A 12,192-nucleotide genomic window follows, 5' to 3' on the forward strand; every position below is an offset into this window, starting at 1 on the left:
ATTTTGCTTACAAGAAACACATTTGAAACAGAGAGACATACGCAGTGTAAAGGTAAACAGAATCTGTTATGTTTCAGCTGATGTAAAAAAAATGTGAGTAGCAATCCCAATCTTAGACAAAATAAAAAGCAAAAATGGACCTAATTAAAAGAGATAAGGAAGGAAACTACATCTTGTTAAAAAAAAAAAGTTACCACAGACAATGAAGCAATCAAATTAGAAGAGGAAGGAATAATCTTTCTACCAGATCTATGTGTAGGGGAAGAATCCGTGACCAAACAAGAGATAGAGTGCATTACAAAATGTAGAATAGATAATTAGGTTCATATCAAATTGAAAAGCTTTTGTTCAAACAAAACCAATGCAACCAAGATTAGAAGGAAAGTAGAAGGATGGGAAATAATCTTTATGGCAAATATCTTTGATAAAGGCCTCATTTCTAAAGTATATAGAGAACTGAAGCAAATTTATGAGAATAAAAGCCACTCCCCAATTGATAAATGATCAAAGGATATAAACAGGCAGTTTTCAGATGAAGAAATCAAAGCTATCTATAGGCGTATGAAGTAGTCCAAACAACTTTTGATTAGAGAAATGCAAATTATGACCACTATGAAATACAACTTCATACAAATTGGATTGGCTAAAACAACCAAAACAAACAAAAAAAAGAAAATGATAGATGTTGGAGAGCATGTGGGAAATTTGAGACACTAATGCACTGTGGGTGGAGTTGAGAACTGATTCAGTCATTCTGGAGAGCAATTTGGAACTATGTCCAAGGGACAACCAAACTGTGCATACCCTTTCAACCACTACCAGGTCTGTGTCCCAAGGAGATCATAAAAAAAAATGAAAAAGAATCTATATGTGTCAAAATATTTATAGCAGCCCTTTTCATGATGGCAAAATATTAGAAAACTGAGGGAATGCCCATCAATTGGGGAATGGCTGAATAAGTTGAGGTATATGAATATAATGAAATACCATTGTGCAATAAGAAATAAATAGACACATTTCACAAAAATCTGGAAAGACTTGTACAAACTGATGTAAAGTAAAATGAAAAGAACCAGAAAAACACTATACACAGTATCAGCATCATTGTATAATGATCAACTATGAATGACTCAGGTTGCCTTAGCAACACATTGATCCAAGACAAGTACAAAGGACTCTGGAAGGAAAGTGTGATCCATATCTAGATAAGGAACTGATGAACTCTGAATGGAAATCCAAGCATATTTTTTTTACTTATTTTATTCTTTTTTTTTCTTTTTGATTTGTTTCTTCTTCTACAACCATGATGAATGTGGAAATATGGTTTACATAATAAAATATACATATATGTATATATAATATATGTGTATATATAAACTATATCAAGCAGCAGAAGAGGGGAAGGGTTGTACAAAAATTTGGAACTAAATACTTATAAAAATAAATGCTAAAAATCATCTTGATATGTAATAGTGGGAAAAAATAAAAAACTATTTAAACAAACAAACAAAAAAAGAAATGAGGCAAACGATGGCCTAGTTTGCTTTTATACTGTGTGTGTGTGTGTGTGTGTGTGTGTAACAGTTTGAATCTTTAACTTAAAAGTATACCAAGAATTTTGGAATATCCTATATAGACGCTGTGTATATGTTTATATAGGTTTATCTGTATGTGTACATACATACACACACTTATCTATAATTATATCTATATATCTATATATATGTATATTTAAGATCTTTTCAGAGCTAAGGACATTAGTCTTGTTCTTCTTGGTCAGAAAGGACAAAACTATAAGTCCTAGATGCAGATAAGATTTTGTCATACTAGAACAGATTTTTAAAAAAATCACAAGTTTAACTTGGGTTCAGATCCAGCATCTTATACTTGCCTGAGCATTTCCCTCAGTCTTTATATGCTTCTGGAAACTCTTTAAGACTTCCTGACTAAACTGTAGACAAGTTGTAATCTGTTCATTGAAAGAGCTCCCAGTACTGATGAAATCACATATCCTCTGTGTTTTTGCTAGTGATGGACTTTGAAACACTTTTCTAACATGTTAGCAACTACTCCCTAAATCTATTAAATATTTTCCTCCTAGAGTAGTCATAAGGTTTCATTATATATAACTGTGTCTTCATGGATACATTGGTATAGAAATTCTTATTGGGGTTCTGGCTGAACTGAAGCAATAAAACATATCTAATAAGACATGTTACTGAAACCCAAGCCTGCTGTACATATAATTAAGATGAACACAATACATCCAGCAAAGAAATTGAATTTATGTAAGGCATTTCATATAAGTATGTTTTGTTAAGCCCCTTTCACATTTATTATTTGATTTCTTCCTCCTAATTTTGTGAGGTGTGAGGGATAGATATCATAACTCACATTTCATAGATGAAGTCAAGAGATAAAGTCACTTGTCCAAGCTCACATGAGTCAGCAGGGGCAAAGTCAAAAGTGGAATGTAATGTTTTTGACTCATAATCCACACCTTTTTTTTTTTTGCTCAGGACTGTACTGATTATAAAAGTTGTTGGTGTTACCAAGTAAGCCTAAAACAAGGCAGAAAATGTACGATTGGGATTCTAAGTAGTATGGCAATACATCAGTGTTGAAGTCTGTACATGTTCAAGAAAGAAAACTTCATTCAGCCTACCATTTCAAAGAGATTGCACACGTTTTAAGTTCTTAATCTGTGTTAAGTCCTGAGGAAAGAAAGACAAAAAGAAACATTTAATGAGTACCAAATGTGTCCAAAGCTTTATATTTTCACATAAATTATGAGAAGATCCCTTCTTTTTGGGTGAGTCTGGATGAAAAGACAAAATATATCTAAAAGAGTAACTCTAAAGTAAAAGCAAAGGGGAGATTCTGTGATAGATGCTGACTACACAGGTGCTGGGAGAATGTAAAGAGATGAACCATCAGGGTGGGTAGCAAACAGAGAAATGTTCTTAAAGGCATGTATTCTCCTTGGATTTTAAAATGAGAAACACATGGGATTTCAGAAAAGAGATAAAATGATATTCTAAATGGTGGGCTGAGGGTAAGTAAAGTCTGTGCTGACTATATACATCCCGCATTGCCATTTCTAATATGATAGCTACAGAGGTCTAGAATGAAAATAAACATTAATTTGACAGTGTGATGTGCAAGATCCCTATTATGTTAGATGAACAACCAATAGTGGATTAACGTGAAAACGTCAGCCAGAGTCACACAAAACCGACAGAGTCCATTACCAGATGGCATGCTGGTATTGATGAGATCACAAGTCTATGGAAGAATTGAGGCAGTAAAGTTGCCAAAATGGCTATTGGTGTCATTTCCTTGGAGAAGGGACAATATCCACCTCATGGTTGGCTGCTGTACTACTCTTCAGAACTCTGGGAAAATCAGATTTTATGCGTTGTGATGTGTTTGGGAATTTTATTGGAGTTAAATGGAGATTGTAGGTCATCATTGAATCTGAAAACAGGGTCTTTAGTGGATTGTATAATTTGATCTAGTCTTAACTTATAGAATAGTTAACAGAAACCCAGAGAAGTGATGTGACTGGAGCAATGCCACCCAAAGAGTCAGTGGCAAACCAGAGATGAGAGCAAAGATCTTATTCTAGTTCAGTCCTTTTGCGTGGTGCCATAGGCTATAACTATTCTGTCTGTGTTATCCTCCCTGACACCCAGCGTTGATAAATGTTTAATAACTTGTTCTCTGGGGAAAAAAAAATTGTGCAAGGGACACACTTTCACATTTAATCTGCATTAATAACATTTTGTTCATCAATTTAATTCTATAAAAATTAAAGAAAATATATCAAGTGCTTATTTGTAGAATTAGCTGATAATAAAGCTATAAATGCTAACCCTGAAAATTTAATGACTGGCCTTCATGAACTTGTAGGAGCTGGCTTTAGCACACTCCTGCCTCTACCCCACAGCCTCCCTAGAATATTTAGTCAAGTATAAAAAAAAATAAACCAAGAACTTAATGATAAAATGTAATTACTTGGCCAGTTCTACAGTCTTCTAATAACATTATTTATATTCAGGAATATGTAATTGTCTTATATAACAACCAGAAAGGCAGAGCCATTGAATTCTGGGGCAAAAAAAAAAAGTATCTGCAATATCTACTATTTTTGTATTACTTTAAAACTGGTAAAACATTTTACAAATATTAACTCATTTTATCCTCACAACAACTCTGTTGTTATTATTTCCATTTTACAGGTAAAGAAACCAAGGCAGATAGAGGTTAGTAATTTGCCATGGTCACATAGCTAGTAAGTGTCTGAGGCTAGATTTAAATTCAAGTTTAACCTGACTTCAGGCCCAGAGCTCTATTACCAGCTGCCTCTTTAGAAGACAAGCTATTTCAATGAACCAAGAGAACACATCAGTTTCTATCCCACTCTGAGATGTCTAGAAGCAGTAACACTATAATTATTTAATTACCACAATTTCTCATACTCCTAGGCCTCCAAATGATCCATATGCACAAAAAACCAAAAACTAAACAAACAAACAAAAAAACATAGTACCTCTTTTTATTGTGGCAAAGAACTGAAACTAAAAAGATCCTTATTCATCAATTGGGAAGGAGAAAAATAGTTTTTTGTTCACTTAAAAAAATGAAATTTTGTAAATGTTTTCACACATAGCATTTGAAGGTTTTCAGAATTACTGTATTAAAATGGGAAGATCCTGAACTGTTTGGTTAGTCTGTAGGCTGGCTCATTATACTTAGGTAATAGGGCTATGAATCTGTCAGCAGACAGAATCGCATAGTGGACACAAAACCAGACTTGGAAATAGAAGGGCTGAAATCAAGTGGTACCTTGGACACATAGTGCCTCCAGGAAATTCTCTAAAACTGAATTACAAAGCAGTTGCCAGTGTGCTTTGGGAGTGGTTTCCACACTGAGAGTTTTGTACACCACAAAAAATCATGTTGATCCCAATACTCCAAAGCCTTCCCCCCAAAACAACAACAACAGCAACAACAACAACAACAACAACAACCCTATTTTGTTTCCAAAGTATATTTTGGAATGAAGGGGAGCCAGAGAGGCAGTTGAGACATTGGCATGACAAAACAATCCTGCTCTGGGGAACTTAGATGGCTGCCTTTGCCTACCTGTGTGAGTGTTTCCTTGTTTTATTATATCCTGGTAAAATCTCATCCATTGTGTCATGAGACGAGTTGCATGATGACCTGGGACATAAGACACCACATTTCTAGGTAATGGTATTTCTGTATCTCAAGGTCAATGACACTTGGGTCATTAATAGAACCTTTGGGCCTTTTTGTATTCTTTTTGGCAGGGCTGTGTCAGAGAGCGCAGCACCCTGACAGTTGGCATCTTCACATTGGCAATTTTGCTTCATAATAATAATAGTTCATATGTATATTGTATTTATCAGTCAGTGTGGTATAGTAGATAGTGTACTGTACCTTAGAAGAAGATAGGTAGAATAAAATCCTACCTCTGATGTTTACGAGATATGTAATTCTGGGCCAGTCAATCCACAAATTCCAGGAAAATAAGATTTATTCTCTAAGTCACAGAGAGTTTGCAACCTTGGTGGAGGGAGCCCCACCCTAGTAATTAATAACAAACTCACAGATCCTTCCAGGCTCACATCAGGTGTCAATTCCTATGCCAGGCCTTTTCTGATCTCTTCTGCCATTAGTAACACTCCCCTTTCCCCCAAGTTCCTTTTTAATCTCTCTCCCTCTGCCTTTGTTTTTGCCTCTCCCTCTCCCCCTCCCTCCATTTCTCCTTTTGGGGGTTGGCTATAGGACACTATTTTGTGAATTATTTTTCATGATATGAGGAGACAGGAAGATTATGAATGATATACCTCCACTTAGTGTAAATCATGAAGAAAAAAGATGCTATGATGAGAGAAACTTTAGCAGGAAAGATAAATAATCACTGTTGGGATGCACAGATTCTCAAGTCATCACTGGACATAAAGGTCAATTCGTCATGCAGAGGATACTTGGATACCTCTCCCTCTCCCTTCCTTTCCCTCTTTCTTTACCCCTCCCCCTCTCCCTCCATCCTTCTCTCTTTTCCTAACTCCTCCCCTCTTTCCCTCTCTTTTTCCATGTATGTATACAGGTATATATGTGTATATACCATATGCAGATAAACACATACATATATATATATATATATATATACACACATATATGTGTGTGTGTGTGTATGTGTGTATACCTGTATATGTATAGACATACATATTTTTGTATACAAACTTGGGTGTGGGTGCGTGGGTGTATGGAGAGAGACATAGGAAGATAGACATTGAGATTGTGTCATTTTAATTACATGTATGCTTCTTGAAGGTAGTACTGTAGCATTTCGATCTTCTTATTCCCAACATCTGCCAAAGTACCTTGTGTACCTTAATCACTTAATGCATGCTTATGTTCATGTTTGCTAAGTAGTTTACATGTTTTATCTCACTTGACCTTCCCAATAACCTTCCAAGATAAGTGCAGTCATTATTCCAGCATCCTGGATGATGAAACTAAAGCTCAACAATATTAAATGACTTTCCCATGGTTATGTACCTACTAAGTGGAAGAGATGAGTATTTCTTGTTTCAAAGGCCAGACTTATTTTCATTGCATAAGGCTGCCTCTTAATTTCTTCATTATGAATGCATTGCATCTTGTCAGGGAACTGGGTCTTTAGATTTTATGAAATGTAATCAATTATACATATAGCATATTTCAAATCCTGATAGCCAGAGAGTAAATCTGTCATTGCCCAATTGAAAATAGGTTCGCCTTTGACATGAACACTTTGCCAAGTATCCTCTGCATGACAAATTGACCTTTATGCCCAGTAATGACTTGAGAATCTGTGCATCCCAACAGTGATTATTTATCTTTCCTGATAAAGTTTCTCCCATTGAATCATCTTTTTTCTTCATGATTTATCCTAACTGGAGGCATCCCATTCATACTCCTCCTGTCCCTTATACCATGAACCATTCATGAAGGAGTCCCCTGTAAGCAACCCCCCAAATCACCAATTTAGTCATTTTGTAGTCAAGCCTGGTTCTTTGACAGATATGGGTGATATCACTGTGAAGAGATAAGATAGATTAAGGATGATAAGGATTCATCACTGACTTTTATCAGTTTTGACTCCTTAAGAAACTTAATCTTTTGCTCTGTCCAGTTGAGTTAGACTGGCTGCCATATACTAAGACTAAATGCTGGTATATATTTTAAAAATAAAGGTAATAGTGGGGAGTGGCATAAGAAAAGAGCAAAAGATTGAAGACAAAAGGAAAAAAAAGAAATTCTGGGTCTGGATGTAATCCCAAATTATGGTTGAATATAGAAGCTTAGCCTCTAATTTCCCTAGCCTTAGAGGAAGAACAAGGAAAGCAAAGGGGATGGGATCAGGGTGGAAAAAAAAAAAACAAGAAAAAAATCGAATAAATACAGGAGGTGACAAAATGAGTTTTTTCCCCTTTTGAAAGAGAAAGTAAAAAGGTTAAAGTAACAGAAGTGGAGCATCACAATTAACAAAATAAATAATTACATATTCTTCAAAGTCTCTACTAAAGTGATTGAAAATCAAATAAATTAGATGAGAGAAAGAACCATGAAACCACCAAACCAGAATGTGGAAAATTTCTGTTTGCCTATATCAGTGTTTACAATGGAAGAAAGGAAGGAGGAAGAAAGGAAGGGAAGAAGAAAGACAGGAATGGAAAAAAGAAGTCAAGAAGGCAGGCAAGCATGGAGGAAAGGAGGGAGAGAGAAAGAGATAGAGGGATGGAAGGAAGGAAAGAGGAAAACATACTTCCCTTGGACACAGTATTTGCACGAAAAACATATAAATAATTCACAAAACCTCCCTGTGTATTCCTGGGTCAATGTAAAGGAACTCCCAGTCATGATATATGAATCTAATTTCCTTTCTTAGAGAATTGTCCCCTCCTTCCAAAACTCCTTAAAACTTCTCCCTTAGTGCTTTGCTGCCTAAACTGATTAAAATCACAACAAAAAGAAGCATGCATTAGATTAGAAATGAGGAAAATAACAGTAAAGAGGGTTTTCTAGTGCTTTCAGTCACTCACTGAAGGCTGGATGTTCTACTGGATGCATGGCCCTGGACCCAGGCCCAGGATGCTTTTGGTGATTAGGAAGCACTATTATAATAATGGATGAGTCTCAGAACGCTTCAGTAACATAAGTACTCCTATGTTTCTTTTAAATTGCAAGGATACTTTTGTTCTCTTTGAAAGATTCAAGTACCTATGTACTGACTTAGTCTGTGCTCCCATTATAACACTATGTTATCTCAATCTGTTGGTTTAGAAGCAATATAGGGAGTTTCATTTCTTTTATTCATTCATTTGTTAATTCAACAAATGTTTGTTTAAAAAACCTACTATAGGTCTCAAAAGAAACAGTAGACTTGGATTGTCAGAAAGGAATTAAAATTGCATTCTGAGTATTGAGCTAGTCCATGGTGAGCAAAGGTTCCCCCAGGCTATCATTTCTAACATGATAATTTTAGACATCTAGAATTATTATAAACGTTAGTTTGGTAATCTACTGTCAAAGGTCCCCAGCAGGTTGGGCATGCACCCTTTAATGGATTGATGAGAGAACATGAGGCAGAATCAAACAGGAGATGCAGAGTCCATTAGTGAAGAAAGTATCCATATTAATGAGATCACATTTCTGTTGAGTATGGCAGAGTCATAGATGAGACTCTTGTATTTCTATGGGCAAAGTGCATTGGCCACATCACTACTGAATACTAAACTCTCTGGAACCCTATGAAACAATAAGATGCAGAGCTTTGAGGCTGACTTTGGGATTGAGATTGATTGAGTTTTGCAGGCATCATAGAATCTGAGATTATATAATCAGATCAAATTGTATAATTTGGTCCGATCTCATTTTATGGAAGAGGGAACCCAACTCCAGAGGTGAAGCAATTTGATCAAGGTCACACAGTGAGTTATTAGCTGAAAGGGGGTAGGAATTTTCAGCATCATGCCAGAATTTTTAGGGTGAAAAAATCAGATCTTTGGGAATGACCTGGGGAGAAACTGTCAACCTCAAATTCTGGGAATCCTTTTTGATAGAAGCTGCTAATTATGATCATGCAACAAACTAACAGCTGTAACAGAAATAATGCATTGTTGTTGCTGTGTGTGAGAGTATTTCATAGTAGAATGTAAACTTCTTTAAATGATGAGGTAAGCTTCTGATAGCAGGCTTCCTTCTCCTGCTCTGTTTTTTTTTCCTTTTTTTCCCCCATATGCTTAGTATGGTGCTTAGTACAGAACAAGTACTTAACAGAAAGGTTGTTGAGTGAATTCATGCTGAAAGAATAGTGATAGTTGATGCTGCAAAATTATGTTGTGAATACAACTGAAAAGAACTGAACAACAACTAACTGTGAAGATTCTTAAGACCAGGGTGAAGCATTTTGGAATTCTCCTATAGATAATGGTGTGTGTGTAAATTCATTGATGATCATGTATGACTTTGTCTGCATGTGTGAACATACACCTGGACAAAAAGTGTTTTCAAGCAAGTCGTGTGGAAGAACATAAGGGTTTGACATATGTCATTTACTGAACTGGAACACTAGCTTGAGAACTGCAAGCACAAATTCAATCAATGAGTATTTATTAAGCACTGTATGCTATGTGCTTGGTTCCGTTCTCAATATTTAGCATGTAGAAGAAGTAGGAAACCGAGGAAAGAATGTGTTCTGGGTGTTTGTTTGAATATTAGAGAATGAGGGGAAACCGAGGCAAGAATGTGTTCTGGGTGTTTGTTTGAATATTAGAGAATGAGGGGAGTAGTGGAGCTTAGAAAACATGGCAAGATGTTTAGGGCTTGGCCCAGGATTAATGGGAGTCACAAAAGAGAAACTGTAAGTGCTGCTGCAAGTTTGAATGATTATAGTACATATGTTGAATGCTCTGAAAAGGGAAATAAAGCATCTTGAGTTGGGTAAGGGCTAAGGAAAGTTGATGACAAGGTTACTGGTCCCTCATTCCTCTTTTTACCACCAACACACCCTGTAATAGTACAGAGTGAGCTATGATGAAAGACTGTAAAACTTAATTCTGTTCAATATTCCTGTGCTGCTCCCCTCCTTGCTTCTCTGTTTGAAGAATGCCTGGAGTCACTAACAATTACTGTGCATCTGTCTGTGCATCTCCTCATCCTTAGATCTTTGTGTGACACCCTTGTACAAAAACCTGGGTTCTATTTTGGGTTCTCCTATTTGTACACAAGCCTGTGGCCATTAGACAGTCATGTGAACTGTCTTGGCCTCAGTTTCTTCATTTACAAAGTGTAGAGATTGGACAAAAGGGTCTCTAAAGCCGTTCTACCACTGGCATTTTATGCTTCTAATCCCTTCTGTGATCACAGATGGCATTGTTGTTTCTAAGGTGGGATTTCCTCCTAATAACTAGCTTTGCATTGTATAATGACCTATTCTGGTGCAGGTTAGCTTTATTTATTAGATTACAGTAATATTAGAAGTGTGTATAGATAATTTTTCTTACTTATAATTTCCAGTTTGTTAAAGTCCTCCTGGCCTATTCAACTAAGTGTATTTACCTTTTAGAGCAGTAATCTAATATTTTTGTTCTTGAAATCATAAGTAATTTTATTGAGTTCAAAGCTTCACCTACTCCCACCCCCTTCCAGCCTTTCCCCATGAATTGTATTCTTTTTTCTGTTTGGAGTCCCCATGTTGTCTTTCTAGAAATGCTTTGCTTACAGTGGTCTTTGAAAAGGAAATGTCAGGACATTGGCTGGGAGCTCTTTGTTAGCTAACCACCCAAAAGGGCTATTTTGCACTCAAAGTCTCATATAGAATGGCTTCCTCCCCTCTTAACTATTAGCTATTAACTATTAGCTGTTTACCTGCAATTATTTCTAGACCCACCTGGCAAAGAGTATCCACCTTTATGTTCCAATGAAAAGTCCTAATGAGATCTTATTGACAGTCCTGGGTGCTTCACAATGAAGAAGGTTTTAAAAGGGACAAATACAAATATCACTACTCTCAGAGTCCTATTTAATCAGTGGGTGGTTTTTCTGTTTGTTTTTCTCTGAAAATTGCACACCCAGCCCAAAGTTACAGCAGCCAGTTCATCCTCCCCAATGCTTCCTACCAGTTGCCATTTTCTTTCTATAGTTTTATTGCTTCTTGTTGTTCAGTCATTTCAGTCATGTCCTCCTCTTTGTAACTCTATTTGGGATTTTCCTGGTGATTACTGCAGTGGTTTGCCATTTCCTTTTCCAGCTCATTTTACAGATGAGGAAACTAAGGCAAACATGGTTAAGTAACTTGCTCAGGGTCACATAGCTAGTAAGTGTCTGAGGCGAGATTTGAATTCAGGAAGTTGAGTCTTCCTGACGCCAGGAGTAGCAATCTAACCACTGTGCCAACTAGCTGCCCTTTCCTTCTATGTTATATTACCTTAGTTACAAGTGATTCTCAAAGATATAGAATTAGCTGTGATGCCTATATGCATTCTCTCTCTTCTATAAGCTGAGAAGTGGTAGGAAGGAACTATGTCTTCTGAAGAGTATTAGAAACACACGCACACATATAATATATACATGTATAATTATTTCATTAAATATTTCCCAATTACATGTAAAAATTAACGTTAATTTAAAAAATTGAATTCCAAATGCTCTCTCTGCTTCCTTCATCTCTCAAAGAGGCAAGCAAAAAACATCAATTATACATGTGAAGTCATGTAAAACGTATTTCCATATTAGCCACGTTGCAAAACACACACATACATACAAAACCAAGAAAAATAAAGGGAAAAAAAAAGGTATGCTTCAGACTGCACTCAGAGCTCATCAGATCTCTCTCTGAAGCTGGATAGCATTTTACATCATGAGTCCATTAGAATTGTCTTGGATCATTGTATTGATCAGAGTAGCTAAATCTTTCACAGTTGATCATCCTTACAATACTGCCATTATTCTGTACAATGTTCTTCTGGCTCTACTTATTTCTCTCTTTATCACTTCATATAAGAAAGATTTCCCAGGTTTTCTAAAACCACCTGGTTGATCATTTATTATATATTCAACCACTCCCCAATTGATGAGTATCCCTTCAATTTCCAATTATCTGATACTACAAGA

The sequence above is a fragment of the Phascolarctos cinereus genome, unplaced genomic scaffold (genome assembly GCF_003287225.1).
Source record: "Phascolarctos cinereus isolate Bilbo 61053 unplaced genomic scaffold, phaCin_HiC Scaffold_3;HRSCAF=262, whole genome shotgun sequence".
NCBI classification, from domain to species: Eukaryota; Metazoa; Chordata; class Mammalia; order Diprotodontia; family Phascolarctidae; genus Phascolarctos; species Phascolarctos cinereus.